Source organism: Lepisosteus platostomus, chromosome 4 (genome assembly GCF_059453375.1).
Source record: "Lepisosteus platostomus isolate fLepPlt1 chromosome 4, fLepPlt1.hap1, whole genome shotgun sequence".
Lineage (NCBI taxonomy): Eukaryota > Metazoa > Chordata > Actinopteri > Semionotiformes > Lepisosteidae > Lepisosteus > Lepisosteus platostomus.
Window position 1 is genome coordinate 21,336,692 of NC_142614.1, and position 20,928 is coordinate 21,357,619.

Below are 20,928 nucleotides of genomic sequence, written 5' to 3' on the forward strand. Positions count from 1 at the left end.
AATCCTTACACCATTTGCCTTTTTTAGTCTTAAAAGGTGACAACCATGAAGGGAACCAAGTATTTAAAATCCTCAACTGGATATGACAAAATCAACCCAATGGTCTTACTTCCAAACCAAGTGTAAATGATGGAAAAGATAGTACACCTAAAACTGAGAAAAGGAGACATTTCTTTATACAATGGTTTGTAGAAACAAGCTACTGAGCCATGTTAATAAAACTAAAACTCTGGCCTCTTTCAAAAATCAGTTGAATCATATCTTTGGATCATATAACTACTTGTAACTAAACAAAGTTAAATAGGCCAAAATAGACCCCTCTTTTTAAACCATTCTTACATTCTTTTACTATACTTTGTTGTGGTTTTCCATTGATTCCGTGAATAGGAACCTTAAATTCTAGTGTTTTACAGTTCTCTGCTTTTATAGTGGCAAAAGAAGGAAAACATAGATAAGTGTATAGTGTAGAGATGATCTTGTCCTTTTGAGGAATCGCTTCTTACTAAGAACTTGTTTGGCAAGACTGAGATTGTTTTTAAAAAAAACAATATACTAATTTTGATTAGTTGATCTATTGCAATGAAATTCTGCACAAAACCATTAGCTCTTCAAATAGAATGTTCAAAAGTATTTTACTGTTCTGGCAAAAGATCGGTAGACTGCCTCATATCATTTGTTTGACTTTGTTGCTTGAAAAATCTTATACTGTTAGAATAAAACAATCTATTCAATGATGATTTTTGCAAGTAAGGGCTTGCAAAGCTGACAATAGCGTAAGCTGATGGAAGACTTCTGTGTTGAACGTAATCAAATGCCATAATTGTTTGACGAAACTTTTGAGGCAACAGCCAAGATAGGCCTTTAGAGTCTGTGATTAAGACTACAGACATCATTGAGATAAGTTAAATCACTGAGTGCTTCCAAAATACCTTTTTTACACCTGCATACCATGCCGATGTGTTCAGTAGCATTGCTGGAGTCATACACTTCTTACTTTATTGGTTCATTTGGATAAAGCAAGATGGCAACAACCATTTCAGGGATTTAGGTACTGTATGCTTCTATATGTTTGGTAGAAAAAATATATTTTGATTGCTTTTTCTATATTCAGAATATAACTATTCATCTTATCAGTACAGACGAACACAGATTAAGACTTCCTTTGATCAAGAGACCTGTTTCCATATATTTTGATCAACAAGTTCTCACAAGCAATTGTGTGATACTTTCTCAAACATCTCCTGGATCAGACTTTTACAAAGCATCCAAACTATCTGATAAAACTATAAGAACATAGACAGTTGTTTTTAAAAAACACTCCTGTTTTGGAGATCACGTGTTGCCTGACCTTTTTGATCTCTGTACTTGCTTTGGCATTTCATTATGAAGCGAAACTGAGTGTTTTTTTATTTTTTGTGATTTTCTCTCAGTTTTCATGAAACATTCACAACTCTGTTATCCTTCCTATAAACATTTTAATTCATTTGAAAAGTACCTAATACAATTTAGAGATTCACAATAACAATTTTTTAAAACAGAAGGGAAGACGTGGTAAAAGTGAGTTGGTCTGTGATGCTGATAAGTGTGTGTGTGTTTTTAGAGGAGGAGGGCTGGGGTATGTTTCTGACTCCCTGCTGCTCTTCTGTCAGACAGTTTAATTAGATAAAAGACCAGGATTAAAGGAAGTTCCTTGAAGAAACCCCAATCCGGCTCCGTGGAAAATTGATTTATGGTGTATTAACAGCAGTAGCAAGCAGCACTAACTGGGGAGAGACAGTATCCCCCTAGACCCCCTGCTGATTCTCCTTCCTGACACAACAATATAATACAGTGTGAGGAAGGATCCAAGATTAACACAAGCAAAACACACACACTCAGAGCAAAGTCTACATCAGTCTTGCCAGAGGTGAACAGTAGCTGGGGTATTAAACACTTTTTTTTAATAAAGCAACAAAGAGTAAAAATTATATTTCTCAGTGATCTGAATGGCATTTTCTCTAAAGACATAAAAGAAGTGGAGATTAGGGCAGTGCATCTGCATTTATGGCTGAGTAAAGTATATATTGTTTTTAATTCAAGTGACACCCCTTTTTATTTCTGTTAACCTAATTTGTTTTCACTGAAATCAAAAGAGTTAATTTTAAAATCTTTGCAAAGTAAAAACCCAAGTTTTATGGCCTCATTTATCCTTATCCTCATTAAGGATTTTAAACACCGCAGTTTTCTCTTTAACCAACAGTATTAATGTTAAACATCCATTTGAAGATCCTGTATTGTAATAGAAATTAATTTCACAGAGTGCCAATAACCACCCTAAATGGCTCAAGTGATAAAAGCTCTTGCCCAGGTTTGTCAAGACCAGTGTGAGATCAGTTGACCAGGGCTCTCTTGGTTCTCAGCAAACACAATGACTCCTGCAGCCCTCTGGGTGCTTGCAGGCACACCATGCTGCCGGTGATGGATGCTTCTCTCCTCCAATCAGCATTGAATCTCCAGTATGGGACTGTATAGTGTATATGATGTATTAAAAGACAATTGGCTGGGTCACTTAAGATGGGAGGGTTGAGTATCGTCTTCTCCCCTGTGTGCAATTGCAGGGTTCATAGCAAAGACATGAAGAAACATTTAGTTGATGATATCCAAACAAATTGTGTTGTTGTAAGTTTTTTTCTACAAAACAAAAAACAGAAACTGTGTGAGTCTAAGTTTCTACCACATCTCTGGCTGTTCTTAGTGCAGAACAGATTATAATGAGTCACCACAATTGAAATCTTGAGAGGCTGCTACCTTATTTTTCAAATTCATGTAAAGTTAGTAATGGAAAAAAAAGCTTCTGGTAATCGATTCCCAGTTGAGCATAATAATGTATAAGCTGTGCTCCCAGCTAGTTTAACAAAAAATGTTACTTATGAAGACATAAAAAGTGCTTCTGGATTTCTGATTCTGTGCTTCTGATACCTGATTGATAAATGTGGCTGATACTTGTTTAATTTCAGAAAACAAGTAGCAATAAAATGCATCTTACAAGTTTTGGAGACTGATTCTAAGTGTTACCATGGAAAAGAGGTTCTATTTTTGGTAAACAGAACTCATAATTTTTTTAACTTGCTATAATGAACATTTTTATGTAGTTGCTAAGTGACCATTGCTAATGCCAGTTGCTATTTTATTGATAAACACCTATTTTCAAACATTTGACCAATAATTACATCTGCTAATTACTATTCAGGTGCTACTAAAGAACTATACTACACTATACTATAACGTGCAAAATGCATAAAGTGATACAAGCAAAATAATTCAGTTACACAAGAAATTAACATAATACAGTGACTTGAAATCTTAAAGAGTGTCACCTCTTACTTGGCAGATGTAGGCAGCGTACAGCAAGGATTCATTTTGGGATCCATTTGTTCTGCCTGATATATATCAAACTAGTTCAATTTGCAAATGATACAAAAACAGGGTGTGGCAAACACAGAACACGCAAAGGAAGTATAAAAACACTTTGACTAATGGATTTAGCAGATGCTTGACAAACAATTTAAAAATGATATGTGTAAAGGATGTAGAAATAAACTGAACATATTGCTACATGAAAGGGATATGAGTATTTACATAAATTCCTCTATGTCCTCATCAAGGGTGTGGAGAAATAAGAAGGACATGCAACCAAAATATTAATCTTTTTGTACATTTTAGTACATTTAGTTCTTTATAAAGATTAACTGTATGCATATCAAATGTTGTATCATATTATAATGTCATAAAATTAATTGTACAGATTAATCAAAATACTGTTGTTATATCAAGAGGTGTGGCTGGATTCTATCTCCAAACAAGGTTTAAGGTCTAAAACTCTCCTGCTGTGCTCAAAGGGTTTGTTGAAATTGTTGAGTAAATTATGTCATGTATTCTATTATGATCATCTATTATCATGATCCAAAATAAGTACTGTATGAATAAGGGTGAAAGTGGATGTATCCCCACAGATCAATTCTTCATTCAGCATTTTCATTATTCCAGTGGTTATAAGAATTATATGCACAATTTCAAAACTCCCATGGCCATAAAACATGTCCAAGTTTTATTTCAAATTTACGCTTTAGTGTTTTGACATGGTCAAAGATTCGTTTATTCCCCCTTAAAAACAAAAATGCCTTGGTTTTCCTCAGCTGCTTCAGTCTGTGGTGGTAAAATTCCCAGAGGACTCTTTCCTAACAGGCTGTTATATCTATTCTGCAGAGACTCCTACAGTCCACCCACAAGCAAAAGGAAGTTTTTATCTTAAAAATTGAATTTTTTGCAGCCTTTTATCTTGTTTATCAGTCCCAGAGACAGGGGATCTAGTGTCTGCGAGACTCAGCCTGACTGAAAAGATAGCTTTTGATTTGTTGGATTGGAATTGACAGCTCAGAGCCAGACTGGCACCAGATTTTAGCCTAATATATATGTACCCAATGACCTGTCAGGGACTACTATTATGCAATCCAAATAAAAAAAACAACAAACTAATAATTATAGCAAGGGCACTGCTGTATCCATGGAGTGTACAAGTACACTCGGCGGATTTGATCTCCTCATTATATAAATTGCACCATTTACATTGGTAAAATAGTTAGCTGATCAATATGATCTATATTGCAAATCTGTTACAAAATATATAGGAACAAATTTTACAAAATGCATTACAAAACCCACAATAAAACATAATCCAAAATCTATTTTAGATTATATATAATAAAGAGTACCACATAATAACTAACTGCAAATGAACTTTAGTAATCTAATATAAATATGTGTGCAAAGGGTTCCATTTCAATCAAAAAAAGCTGTATGTGGTGGGAAGGAGGGAGTAGTTTTTGGTAAAAACCAAAAGGGGGGCATCATTTCAAAGCATCTGAGAATCACTGCTCTAGGCAGTAATAATAATAATAATTGCTTACACTTATATAGCGCTTTTTCTGGACACTCCACTCAAAGCGCTTTACAGGTAATGGGGACTCCCCTCCACCACCACCAATGTGCAGCATCCACCTGGATGATGCGACGGCAGCCATAGTGCGCCAGAACGCTCACCACACATCAGCTATCAGTGGGGAGGAGAGCAGAGTAATGTAGCCAATTCATAGAGGGGGATTATTAGGAGGCCATGATTAGTAAGGGCCAATTGGAAATTTGGCCGGGACACCGCAGTAGGTGGCGCTCTTCCCTCTGAACCAATTTCCAAACCAAGGCCCCAGTACGATGACTGGGGGCACCATGCTCCGGGGGGTACCACCCTCTGGGAGACATATTAAACTAAGGTTCTTAATATTTGGTCATTAAAAATCCCCACTCTTTAAAAGGCTAAGATGGTGTCCTTGCTGGCTAAATTCCACTCGGGGTTTGTTCGATCTGGCCTTCCTAAACTTTCCCTTCCATTCAAAGGGTGAACCAACTTCTCGATCATATATTACAACCATATGCAGTATTGCCAGGGAACCAGCTCTGTCTTCAAGGAGTCAGAGAGCTGCTTTGCCCAATGCTTGAGATATATATCCTTAGGAATTGTGGTAAAGCTATATAACCAAGTAATGTACTTTACTAATGTATATTGTAATAAACATGAACTAATGCTTTATTAATGCTTAATAGGTCATGAATAAGGTTTGCTAATTACATTTTACATTTTAAAAGTTATATTATAAAATCATTATACTTTGATTTCATTGTCAAATAAGTTTTTAGGGCATTTGTTCTATGATAATAATTCCTTACACTTATATAGCGCTTTTCTCGATACTCCGCTTAAAGCGCTTTACAGGTAATGGGGACTCCCCTCCACCACCACTAGTGTGAAGCCCCCAAATGGAAGATGGAACAGCAACCACGCGTGCCAGTATGCTCACCACACATCAGCTATCAGTGGGGAGGAGAATAGAGTGGTGAAACCATTTCAGAGATGGGGATTATTAGGAGACAATAGTAGTCCAGGTGGGTAGCTGCGTCAGCATGCTTAGGCTGCAAAGGAACAAGTAATAGGTTTATTCCATGCTGAAAAAGAAGAAAGAGAACACAACGTTTCGGCCGTGGAGCCTGGTTGACACCTGAAGAAGGCTCCACGGCCGAAACGTTGTGTTCTCTTTCTTCTTTTTCAGCATGGAATAAACCTATTACTTGTTCCATTAGGAGACAATGATTGGTAAAGGCCAATGGAAAATTTGGCTAGGACACATGGGTAACAATGCTACTCTCTTCAAGAAACGCCCTGGGATCTTAAATGACAAGAAGTTCAAGAAGTGAATGCTTTGTGAATGTTTGGAATACTTGGTGAGATACTGTAGAGTTGGCTTATCCCGCTTGGTTAATGGGTAGCCTCCTGGCCATAGGACGAGAACACTTGAACCCTATTCAGAAAAAGTAAGCCAAGGGGCAGCTGCGAGATACAGATGGGATGGAAGAGCCTTGAGATGAATGTGAAGGGAGGTGTTTTGTGTTTGATATCTATAGCTAATTTCCATAGTGATAGTTACAGTAGGTACAGTTGTGTGATTAACTTGTCGTTATTATCCTCCCCAAATCAGTGAATAGCTTCCATTTATGATGATGTGAAGTTATGTAGAGTTGAGATGAGTTCAGTACATTTATCGATTGATTAATTGACACTGCAAATGAAGTATGACTTGACTTTGGGTTAATAGTACTGAATCAGTTATTATTATGCTAGTGTATATTGTTCTCCTTCCTTCTTTGATTAAATATTTTAGTTTTACAGTCATGCTTAATTAAATAATTCTCAATTTCTCTTTGGGGACAGAATTAAGCATAAAAAATAATGATTAAATAAAACTTCAGTTAAACGTATCATGGAATGCACATAACGGGATATTATACTGCCACTAATTAAACATTTTGTAATATACCTCTCTTACAAGTACATCAGCCACCAAGGTCATACTAGGCTAAGCTCAAGGAAAGCTCTGTGATCCTATTGCAACCACATCAACACTTAAGAGTAAATTAACAGTGAAAAAACTTTTTTTTATCGTTTCCAATGTGCTTTTGTTTGAAACGTGGGAGGTCTCTAAATTTCTCGGTGAATATCATTCCAAGGACTTCACTTTCTTGGAATGGAAATTTCTGCTGTTTTGTACAGTTGTGTGCTTCCCGCTGGGTTTAAGCTTTCTCAGCTATTTGACTTACTCATAACTCTGATCTTGGCAATCAGTCAGTTGGCAAATCATACATTTCTACATTAATCAATTAATGAATCACAATACAATTGTGTAAGTCCTTTCATCTGTCTCTCATACAGTATGTTGTATTGAATCTAATAGCTGAGGTTCTATATGCAGCATCTCATGCATGTACCCTTTTCATGCAAAGCATTTTCAAGACACCCCACCGAAGTGGCTATAAGGGTCTGGAGATTTCTAATATGTGCTCATACAGCTTGATGTAATACTTCAATATTAGGAAATATTAGGTATTCAAATATTCAGGTGAATTGTAATTTCATCATTACTGTAGTAAAAACAATGCAACAATTATTTTTGTTTTTTTCCAGAAAAAATGTACATCTGGCAGACTGTAACACGAAGTCTACAAATTAAAGTTTTATAGCATTTGATATTCTATAGCCATGATAGATAATTTGAGTATTAATTAGCACTGGTCATTTAACAATTTAACTATAAAACAGACATGTGGTATCTGAAGATTTGTTTCATACAGTATATATTAATATATTGTCTCTGCTTCCTAACTTTAGGAAATGGTCAAAGCCGATTCTTAAACAAATATTCCATAATTTACAGTGACGTCTGCTTGCTCCTAAAAGCACCATATCCCTGAAAGTGCTCCTTATAAGTTCTAGACAACTAGAAGTGACCTCAATCATGGCTGAACTGGAAAATGTCCGACTTGAGAGGATTGATTCATTTTTTTCCATAACTTCAAATACTGTTTGGAAGCTCCCATGGGGCCTTGTGCAACAGCAGATCCTTCCTCATGTCTACTGTAACCACTTCCTCACAGCCCCATATGGACGTGCATTTCAGGTCAGATATTTCAATAGTGTTATATTTTCCTCAGTTTTATCTTGTATGGTTTTGTTTGCATGGCTGTTATCTGTTGTGTTTTTGTGCTGAGATAGCATATTTTTGTTTTGTTTTTTTACATTGGCTTATAGCATTCTCCCCTTAATTTACTACGGTGCACAGCTGACTTTTGAAAAATGGGAGCAAGCTATAAAAAATGCAAGTCTTGTATAAATCTATATCTGCTCTGCTACAGTCTTCTGCTGTCCCTGCTCCTCCAAAATACAGTACCTACCTGGCAGAGATTACAGCAACATAAATTCTGTGGTGGCTTGGGAAGGCTGTTTCTAAGCTTTTCCTTCTGAACCAATCTACAGTACAAAAAAAAGCTGGGTTGATTTCAAGAAAACTCTGCAGCCATTGCAAACAAACCAGGGGCAAAAAAATACTCATTGAAGTCAGAATAACAAATCAAAACTAAGGCCCACAAACCTGTCTTCCATGGTCAGTTCTTGTGAGTATTAGGCCCCCTGACCTCAGCTGACTTTCCTTAAGTCAGCACGGTGGCTGACTTCAAAGAAACAGAAGGAACGGGTCCTTTTCATTGAACATGTGCTTATTTCTTGAGGTTTAAAAGATTCTAAACAGAGGTGTTGAGACAGAAATCTGGCACTTATACAAAGCTCTGGTGACCTGTTTTCCTCACTGCAGATCCCCACATCATTAACCACATTGAGGGGAATGTTTAGTTTTATATTGCTGTTGGTAGCTTTTGTGGACTCATTAATATAAAAAGGACAAGTCTGACAGTAAGTATTTCAAGGAAATGGAGCTCAAAAGAGGCTGGCCCTTTAGTAACCTGTATTCATAAACCACAGACGACAAATTGCATCCATCTCTTTGACCCCCAACAACATTTACAGTACATGTTTTTGGCAGAAATTGAGTCAGCTGGCAATTCAGGCTGTAGTTCAAACTTTACTTTTATGGATTCCAGTCTTACTTATTTTCAGTTCAAGTTCTGTAATAACCACACCCATCGATCAGATGATAATTGTCTGTTAATCTGCCACAAGATTATGAAAAACACCACTTACCCATAATTGTTATGGAATGCACAAACAAGTTACAGTAGAAAAACAAGAAATAAAATGGTTTTAGAAACTTATATATATAGTTTTATATACAGTATTTATTGTAATATTTTTTCTTTGCATGTACTCCTTCAGACAATATATTAAATCTGTCAAAACTGTACTTTACTGATAATTTAATCAGGATTAACTTTGAAGCAATAGTCTATTATTGGGCTGTTTATTTTATAATGTAACAGAAAGTCTGATTTAAACCACTGATCAACCTTCAGTGCCTAGAATGGCAACTTTCTTCCTTAAGAATGAGAAGAGGTATTTCAGGGTGCAAGTCATTCCTAATCCAATTGAAGTATGTGACTTTCTTTAACTCTGGCAATGTGTTTCTTCCTTTTCTTCTTCACTTAAAAACTGTTCAAAGAGCATTTCACACTACCTAGATTTACTAAGGAAAATCTGGGGAAAAGAAAAAAGTGAACTTAGGCCTTTTCTGACCTTAAGCAGACTATGTTTTCCCTTGGAACAAAAATTCTAGAAGCAACACAAAATGCTAAAAGTAAATAGAAGAACATTTAACTGTTGTTATTATGCTTCAAATTACTCATATCACAGCTCCCACAAAGGTAACCATATATATAGTGAAATATGTTTGGTACTTTATGTTTTCCTACATTTGCTACATTCTTGCTTTAACAAAAACTATTACAAACTTTTGAGAATTATGATGTTGTAATAAATGCTGAAACAGGTTAATGATTAATAATACTTGGTCAGGTGACTTTAGAGGCACATACTCCTTAATAGCTGGACACTAAGACCCATTTCACAAATCTCCCATTGTGTTTTCTTATTTCCTCTTCTGGTTGCTCCCAGAATGTGCTCTCCCTCTCCAGGCCTATTTGATGCTGTCTTTTCAATACAGATCTATAAAAATGCATGTAATAATGCACTTGTTTACATATTAGAAAAAAAATTGAATACATTTACAATTCCCATTATGAGCTATTACTTCTTACATTACTAAGAAGATAGGGAAAATTGTTTTTAAGAGGAAATTACTTTACCCATATTACTATAAGTATAACCATACCATGTAGATAAATGTATCTGATTCTTTTTTTATTATTTACCCTCAACTTGTTGTTTATAAAATTATTATAATAAAATTTTAAGATGAAAAAATAATAATCTATGCATGTAACTTGTACCTGCAATGCATCACGTTTTAAATGTAATGTCCTGCTATACTTTTTATTAAATTTGCTTATTTGTATTTCATCATAAGATGCCAGATAACTGTATCAGAACAACAATGCGAGTGTGAACAGATCAATACAGCTGGAGCTTGCTGGAGCTTGCAAGAGTTGTTCAAAGAAGTGGTTTTTACCATTTCGAAGCATACATCTGGAATTCAGTGGTGAGAATAGTGAGTAAAAAGTGGACTCTTGTGAAATTCACACTGTCAACAAATTTGTAAGAAACACTTAAATGTGCATAAGCTGGGCCTGAGCTTAGTAAAATATTTATTACATGTGAAAAGCAAAGTTAAAAATAATGTGAACATCCTAGAGTACTCCACAATTGTTTGTAATACAAATAAGGATCAGAGAGGGACAACCAATGTACAAGTTCTTTTTAATGACTCTCAGGTGCATATGTGATTTGAAAAAATATTGTGCTTAATGTGACTAAAATGATTATAGGCAGATCTATTTTATATACCATTCTCTGCAATATGTAGGTTGTAGGTTGACAGTATATTGCTCACAGGGCCCTCTATTCAAAATACTTAGGTGTTTAAATACCTGCACAACAGTGTGCGTAAGCTGTACCTCTACAAAATCTAGGTTGCTGCTCTAAATGGTTTTAGCCTACATTTCTTCTCCCTGAACCTCGATAGTACTTCAAGTTGCCCTTAAGTTCAACAGGTGAAGCAAATTCTCACTTATCTATCTGATGTGCTGTGTAGTAGGTAATCTATCTTACATTGGCTTACACTGGCTGCTGTGTGTATGGGGTGAACATTGTATACAAATATAAGGAATAATAAGCGTAGTTTACCATTACTTACTGTGAAACTTATGAGAGTCAAGAGAGAGCCCGGTATATTTACAGGGTAAACATATAACTAAAATGCTTGATTCTAAGAGGTGATGAACCGAAAAACATGTCGCCTAACTCTCCTGGTTCTTTCCTTTGGGCTGTGTATTCTAAAGTATCGTGTCATTAATATGTTCTGGCACTTTACATTACAAAAGGTTCTACCTTTTCTAATAATTTTCTATTTTTAATTGATCAAAACAAACTATACACCATGAATGTCAAGGTGTAATGCTGAGTGTTCTTGCACTCAAGACCTGAAAGGCCTTCACATAATACTATGACTCACATATATATATAAAGGGAAGGTTTGTCCATTCCTACCTGTATATGATGGGTTTTTGTCCAGCTGAAGGTATAACTGAATAGTCCACACTTACTGAAATCAGGCAATATAGAGTTATGTGAGATTAGTTACAAAAGATACAATGGTTGGAAAAAGGACTACATTACTAACAAGCACATAAATGTACTTCCCTAATTCTGAGAGAAACATTTATTTTTACAATTATGTTTCAAAGACCTTATGATTGGAATGTATCTTTTTTCACTAACACTTAGCTATAAAATTCCCTGCCTCAGAGAATTAGAGCAGTTGTTAGAAGTTTAAACACTGTCATTTCTTCTTTTCTTGAGATTAGACTATAATTTGGAATTTTATAAGAGATTACTTTAACTGTTTTCTTGCCTTTTATCTTGTCTTTGTGGTGATTCTTACATGAATGAAGATTATTTTATGTAACTTTTTCTTAATTGTAGTTATTAGTCTGTTTATGGTGGTTTGGTCTGTTTATGGTGATAGTGAACTGATTGGGTTATGGTGAAGTATCTGATTCCTTATGGGCCTGTACAAGGCAGAGCCATAGGGCATGACATCATTACAGAAAATAAAGGTATGTTTGTGCTGCTTTCACTTGTAATAACAATAAGTAAAAAAATAATAAGTAAAAATAAAAAAAGTGTAGCTATACATTTCCCCTTTACACTGGAAAGTTTCCTTAATTCCTGACAGAACATGACAAATTCAATCTACTCCTCGTACCTTTTGAGATAGAGAGGTACCCATTCCCACCCAACACTGGACTCACGTCACTTTTCAGCTGAGCTGTTGTATTTAACTGTACCCCAGCTCATTATCATTAAAGCCATTCCAGTGTGAGTTATCTCAGCAATTCAATTTTTAATCCTTGTGCTTTCCCTCCCCAAGTGTTCCCAGAACAAATTGGAACACACAAACCAAATCACAGAGACTAATTTAGCAGGGGAATCCTACCCACATTGACTGAACATGCCAAACCGCCCCCCTTTTTCAGTGGAATGTACCTTCATTGGTATGCAGTGGTAATTAGCAATATCATATACAAATGTCTCTTAATTAAGTAACTCCCTTCCTTGGAGAAAGGACACTTATTGGGACATTCCAGCAGTTTTTATTTTGATTTTATCCACCTTGTTCTTTTTTTGTTTCGAGTTGGAAATTGCCTTTCTCCTTCTCATGCCTTCCAGTTTGGAACAGCTGATCATTGTTCAGCTACAATCCACCCCCAGCTCCCCAAGAGAGATGAGACAACCTACACTTGCCCTCCACTTGCACTTGCCTGACTATCACGAAGAGTTTTTGTTGTGTGTTAAGCCAACAATCCATCAACAGGATCCACTCTAACCAGCTCTGGCAACACTTGGGCTGTTTGTGCCTGGGAGCTTCCTACCACAGTTGTAGCATAGCTGGGATTTGAACCAGAAATCTCCGGATTAAAGGAACGCGGTTTGGTTAACATATCAGCAATACAGTGATAATTGTATTTCTCTCTTAATTGGCCTGTTGTGCCTGGATGGCTGAACAAGAGGCAAGGTATTCCAGATTCCTTGCAATTAAGAACTCAAGAGAATCTTTGTCTGTTTCTGTAAAAAAGTAAACACAAGTGGATTCTGGAAAAATAGCCCATAAACCTTTACAATTAACACAAGGTTGTAAATAATCCTAAACATCTTCCAGAGTGAAATATTGAATCTTTAGCAGTTTATTTACTGAACAATATGAGACATGTGACACAGCACAGGTGTAATGCCGCCTATATGAATATATATATATAGTATATACTATACAAGTGTTTTCTCACATACACAGGTGCCATTATTGCCATGTTATGTCTGTTTCATTACTTGTTATGTATTTATATAACCATAAATTATGGAATACTGTTTAAAGCTGTGTACTTATATTTAACTTCAAGGTAAAGGTAAAACACACATTTAAAATACATTCTTAAAATAAAAGCCCCAGTAATTGATTAAATCAAGCAGAAGTTTAGTTAGCAATGTCCTCCTTGTGCCAGTATGTTCACTTTACCACATGTACAGGGGGGCCAACTTCAAAGAGCTGCATCAACCCCCAGAGAATTAATAACAAGCAGCCATTCATTACTTAATAAACAAACTGTCCCAGGAAATAGCAAATAAGAGATTGTTGAATAGCCTCTTCAAAATCAGTTTTGCTGTGTATTTGATCTTGCACCCTCCTTCCCAGGGTACATCAGTTTTCTTGGGTGGGGGTAGCACATAAGCCGCCCCTTTCTGGAGATTGCTGGGCTTTGAAGTGTTGCACAGAGGGCAAGGAAACTTCCAACTTCCAAGGATGAGGTCCATGGGCAGAGATGCCAGGTGAAATGTTTAAAGCACAATATACAGTACACCCGTGTTGATTGTGGATACTGATTTTCTTTGCCCTGTCACATACTAATGTATTAACAAGGTTATTTTTGTTAATGCATTACTATTGCATTTTTTGTTGTTTTCTCTGACATTTTCAGTTTGTGTTGTCCGCCCAGGCAAAAGGCTAGAAGACTTGCTGGGGAGCAATGGTGTCGAGTCTTGTTAAATAAACTCGCTCTCATTCGCCATAGTTTGCAGTCTGTGGTATTATACAGGGTGGTGCTTCCTGTCTTGGAAAAGCTGTTGTAAGGGAAGTTTGAAATTTCAACAAAGCTCCTTTTTTTAAAGGTTCATTTCTCTGTTACTACTCGCACAATAGCATTTCTATACCCTCCTCTTTCATTAGTGAAAAAATGATAAGCTATTAAGGATATCAACCTTTTAAACTAGCTCCTAACATAATGGCACAAAACGTTCAGTATTTGCAAGGGAACGTTTATCATCATCTGCATTATTCATATGATAAGGATGTCCACTGACTTTGCATTGAGGTGATACCTTCTGGTAGTGCACATATTTCAACCATGAATGTACAATTTTCTTCTCAGATACACCATCAACAAAGCTCAGCTGAGTATAATCATACAGTTTAGATTCACAAAGAGACACAGATGATTGCTTTTTGTACATGAAACATAGTTTTAGATTTTAACCTCTGAAACGTACTTTACATATAAACTGCAGAAATAAAAAACCTAATCCCTGTGTTCATTGTACGTTTAAAATACTGTGATAACATAGAATCCACAATTCTATATAATCTGTGAAATTCCTGAATACACACAATATGCATTAATTTATATTGCATATATAAAATGGTAAATTGTGTAGGCTTTTTAATTTTAAAGTTGGATTTGATTATTTGTCTGTTGTTATTGTTTGTCTGTGTTACAATGCCTACTAAACAGCAGCATTTTGAAATAGGAATTTTAGGTTACCAATTAAATGTAAAATGTAAGATGTGATTTCTGCATGAATGTCAAAGTTGTATTATAGTGCAGTCTCTGCTCCTAATGCAACAAAAAATATTTTGCATAAGTACATTATGTCATGCATTTACTGTCTCCAGTACATTGTACATGTTAAATGGTGCCATGTTTATTTTTTTTCCTCATTTTAAGATTTAGTGAACTAACAAACACCCTTTCCTTACAAGACATGCATTTACAAGCAGAAAAAATGGCCTTGATAATAAAAATATTGAAAATCCCTGGCCACTTTTATTTAATTTTTAACAAGCTTATTATTTCATGCTTATTTACATAATGAGTAATGATGTCTCATTCACTTGTACTTGAAGTTAAAAAGTAACTTTCAAAACATCCATTCAATTAAGACACATTGAAAATAGTGGAATCTGTTACATAAACAGATTAAAAACCTCAATTCCATTCCTGAGATTCACTTACAGGAGAATATTTTTAAAAATCTCTGTTTCTTTCGGGTATATGAAAATAGTGGAATATTTGCAAATGACTTAAGGCCTAAAATACCTAAGGCAACCATGACATATGATGTCCAGTATTTCAAGTGTATTTGGTATTGTTGTGTACAAAGAAAACCTGCAGAAATTCATCGATCCATCCTTCATCATCAAGAAGTATATTGCACACAAGTTGCTGTGAATTAAATTAGTCTCTGGGTCAAACCTGACTTCAAGGTGCCTTTGATGCATCTCTCATAAAGGAACTGCATCAGAATTTAGCCAAGCTGTGGAGGCTTGAACATATCAAAATCAATCCTCTGCATTTTTCAGTGATGCTTCATTTTAACACAGACTCTTCGTTTCCCTAAAACATGGTATTTCAAGCGTATTTCTGTTGTCGTTTCCAATTGGTTTGCAGATTTTACAGTACATATATCCTTCCCTCACACACATGCACTCTGTCAAAATGGGTCAAATTGGCCTGCTGAGAAACCTTAAAAAGAGACCATGCTAATGGCTTCTTACATTGAACTACAGATATACAAGCAGAGTACATGTTCCCATTTTTTCAGTTGGATACTAACATGGGGTAGTTATTTCAGTAACATCCGACTTCCAGCAACTTCCAATTCCAAAGGTCGGGAGGGAGATAGCGAAACCTTGACCCACAACCGCCAAAGACATACTGTATAGTACTTCACAGACTGTGACTGGTGAATGTATACTAAAGCTGAGATGAATCATATATAAATCAAAAAAGAAAACCTGGTTGAAACATTGGGAAAAGGAAATGTGTAGACCTATACTGCATGTGTTTTTGGTATATAACTTTGTACTATAACATTGAAAAGAAAACAGATTCATCACCCTTCTGTAGGAGCCTATAGAAGAGTTCAAAGGTCTGTGTGGTTTATCTGTAAACAGTATAGGTCTCACTTAGAGGAGCCCAAATTACTCAGCAAAACAGACACGGTGAGCTTGGCTGTGACCTCTCTTTAGCAAATCTAAATTTCATATTGAGATCTGTCTTTCGGATGAGACGTTAAACCGAGGTCCTGACTCTCAATGGTCATTAAAGATCCCCAGGCATTTCTTTATAAGAGTAGGGAGTTATCCCTGTGTAGGAGCCAAATTTCCCCCCCTCGGCCTTTACCGTGGCCTCCAAATTGTCCCCATGTCAGATTGGCTTGCACTTGCCCTGCGATGGACTGGCGCCCCGTACAGGGTGTACACTGCCTTGCGCTTGTTGCTTGCCAGGTAGGCTCCAGCTTCCTGTGACACCATATGGAACAGTATAAAGCGGTTTGGCGACATTACACAAAGAGAACTCAGGTGGTAATGACTGCTGCTCTGACTTCTGAGGGATTCAACATATCAAATCTCAGAAGGGAAAGGTAATACTGTGTTTAATATTATATTAAGACTTACTTGATATTTTCACGACCATTTCTCAGAATTAATGGATTCTCTAAAAATGATATGAAACACCAAATGTTATGCAAACATTGCAACTCTGTGTCCTCAGATTTTTGGAGACCATCATAAGATGCTTTTTCATTTCTGGATCACAACCCATTCCAGCTGTATTAGGAATTCAGCTTTCACTAGGAATGGAATCACAACTATTTCCATGAGGAAGAAGGGACATGTCCCTTATCCTCAGGATTGCATTCTGGAGAATGAATCACTAAGGTGTGCCAAAGGTGAACATAAGGAAATGGGTGCTCACAGCTTGTATCTGGGCTGTCCTGCTTTGCTCCTGGAAGATAATAGATTAGATTATTCTTTATTGCCACACAACAATAGTTGGTGGAATTTGCTTTCAGTACAGCAAAGAACACAGATGAGACATATATACAACATATACAGTACAGATAAAATAAAGCTTTGATCCCCAAAGGTATGTGCCTGTACCTAATTTCCTCTCAGAGGGGACTTAATTGTGTTTTTCAAAGTCATCAGATATACCTCGTCATGTGGCAGTGTTGTGCTCGGATAGAATGTACTGTTGTGTTGTGATCAAGATGTTGTGAGATAATTATGTCTTTATGTTTTTTACCCACAGAATAGAAAGATTGATAATAAGAAAAAATGATAGCTATACTGTATTTGTCACAGCCAAAACTATTTTTCATATCAGATATTTCCAGAGTATCCAGTGAAGGTTAATTGTTTTGCTGTGGTTCCACTTGCACTTCCAAGGATGTGAAAGAAATTGGAAGAGAGATGCCTAAAGGCACTTTTTGCCAGACAAGAAAAGATAAAGGGTCTCTCATAAGGTTCTTTAGTTTTAAACTCAAAAAGAGATGTCCCATGACTGGATATAGTTGTGTCTATTCATGAACATTATGAAAATAATTATTCGAAGGTTCCTCGTCTCAGAATGGTTGTATGGCCAGAATGGTCAATAGAAACAGTGAAAGATTTTTTTTTAGAAATCTAGAACCATATATCTGTATGAGATTCATAACTCACATTTGTCTGGATCCGTTAGACCTAGAAGTCAGTCTACATTAGTATTTGAAAGATATTTAGTAAATTCAGCTTTGAGCATATCAGCACTGTTCTGATCATGTGTTATTTCTTTCATGACCCAATTTAAAGTCAGTTTCCCCTCAAACTCAATATTCTCACACAATTCCAAAGTACAAAGACACACAGAACTCTGTAGAAACATTTTCTATCACCTTCATCACTTCTGTCATCTTTTCCATGAGGCGGGTGTGGAAAGTTAAGATCCTAATATAGAAGAAAACAATATATTTTACTCCACATCCTTAATAAATTAAGGACAGAAATTGCCCAAACTTCAGTGCAGGCCATCTTTTTAATGTGCACCTAAACATTGTATATCACTTTTTTCTGTATACTGTAACTTAACTTTACAAAGCAGAGGATTTGATATAAAAATGTTTTTGTTTTAAAGGTAGAATGTTAATTTTTTGTGATGTTCACCTGAGTTGGAAGTGTGTTCAGAGAGCTCTGGCTAACTCTACTCAAACTCTATGCTCAGCAATATTTAGCTGTTAGGGTACTAGGGGAATGTCAGTCCCAGTCAGCTAGTAACAGGACCAAGGCTTAACCCAGGATGTCTAGATCGTAGGTCTCAGCCTGTGTGCCACCTATACTGTTTGAGCCACCAAAGAAGCCCTCTGTGAATTTATTTTCCATTCATTTTTAAAGCCTTTGTTATCATATGACCCTCATGTTGCAATTAAATGTTTAGAATAATATTGTTGGTTAAAGAGGAAACAGCAGTGTTTTAAAATCTTTTTGTGAACATAAATAAAGGCCTCTGTTACTGATTTGTTTCAGCTGCCGTCCTCCGTCCTCTTTGGTCTTGTTAAGAATGTGATTAACACCACCACCTCTGGTTCTCAATCTGAAAATTTTACATTTACACCTTTACCTTGTGTAGTCTTTAAAAAAAACTATGACGTGTTAAGAGATGAGTGTCTTAAAGAAGGGCAGGTCAGAGTAGTTGGCCTACATTTCCTAATTTTCCAGTTTGTGGTCATGGAGATCATAGCTAACAGCCATGGCATGACAGACACATAATTGGCTTTTTCCAAATCATTTAGATAGAACACAAATTCTATCTAATCTGGTGATTCTCATTTAATAAAAAAGCCATTCAACCCTCCATTCTTATTTGGATGATAATTGTTTATATGCCCAAAGATCTTGTACAGCCATTTCTTGAAGGATTCAGAGAATGTACTGCAAACTTTTCTTTAAACCCAGGAATTATCCATGTTGTTGTTCTTTGATTCCACAGAAGAAATGTCCTCTTTGCCATGTGGCTACTATACTTGTACATGTCCAGTGGGGAATCACACTGCCATGTCAGCACCGTTAGACAAATTTTCCTACTTAGGTTTTTTCTTTTTATTAAAAAAAATACACTTCATTGTAGGTAAAATCTGGAATCTCTTTCTTACCACTCATTAGAATGAATCAATTAAACTTTATGTCATTGATAAGCAACTGTACACTAAGAAACAATTAATTCCATTACTTCACATGAAGGGTACCAGTTCACTTCACAGCAACCCTTGTTCCTGTTGTGAAAAACAATTACAATACCTGCTCAGACTTTCTTCCTCCTTTATTTACCTGAACAATCCAGTTCTCTTTCAAGTTACAGCTGACAGTCAAACACAAGGTACAGTGGGCTCTCAAACCTCTTTCTAGTTTTGAAGTGCTTAATTTCTCCAGCGCCAGCCCTCACTTCCCTCCTCAACTCCTCTAGACTGGAGACACCATCTGCTTATTGTTGCGCAATTGTCAGTCTGTCAGGGTCTGTGTATTGCAGGACCTTCTGAAGTTTTAATGGCCTGTTGATTTTATAGGCTGCTGAATGCCATTATTATGGCTTCCTTCCTGTGATGTCAGGGGCTGTTAATGTGGGAGGAAGGAGAAAATATTCCCAAAATAGTTATTGCAAATAAGAGACAAGGAGCAAAATAATTGTTGTTTGAAAAGGAACGGGATACTCTGCGCAAAATACTAGAGGTGTTGGCAGCTAGGTGCTTTTGACCAAACTTGTCATTTCCAGTGCCTTCTTCTGCAATCACCTGAACACATAATTAGAGCACTGTTGTCTCCTTTTTAAACTTTAATCACAAGCAATATGGCACATACTGTATAATAAATGCTGTCACCTAGCTAAGTTAGTTAAATTCATTCAGGGGATAAGTAGTAGAAATGGCAGTAAAGAAAGAAGCAAAACCAGAACCTAAACAGATTATCTGCCACCCCCTTTGAAAGCTTCTGTCTCTAAACAAAAGCCATCACAGCAATTTAACATCATTAAAACAGCCTTTAGGAATGCATCTATAAGCTTTTATTTTTGATTGAGGACACCATCTCTGAAGGTACAAATTATCATATGAATTTAATCTAAGGAGTTTCTATAATTCAAATGATTTGTTTCTTTAAATTTTCCAGTTTTGAAATAATATGGATACAAAAATCCACTGTTGAATTAGATGCTGTATAGTGGATATTGCGCTTCAAGAAGGTATGTATTTAAAATGTGCTTTTAAACCAGCAACAGGTAGCTGAGTAAGGAACATGAATATTATAAGACATTTTGTTTTTCTCTTCCTGTAAAAAAAAAACGACATCTTACAGGTTCGATACAACACTTAAAATCAAAACTATCTGAAAATAAAAGCCACAGAAATCTGTGGGTTGCAGACTCTCACTTTGTAGTCATTAGGTCATCTAGGTCAATACAGACATTTGATACTGATCAGCACCTTAGACTCTGAAATCTCGAGACAAATGATAGATGGATTATAACCATAGTATTTTTTGTAGCTACATTAAGGAATTTGTGTTTCAGAGCAATGGATCTAAATCATCTCATTTTGTCCTCAACCAGTTTTCATACCCTTTATAAGAAATAATTACCTGGAAAATTGAGTATTCTTCCCCTGGACGGACAGAGGCTGTTACTAATGATTTCATCATTATTCTATTTACCTCTCTCTGTTTCAACCCTTGTAACATTTCTTGTAACTCATTCATGTATAGTTTTACAATAAAGTTGTTGGTTTCTTTATGAATAAAA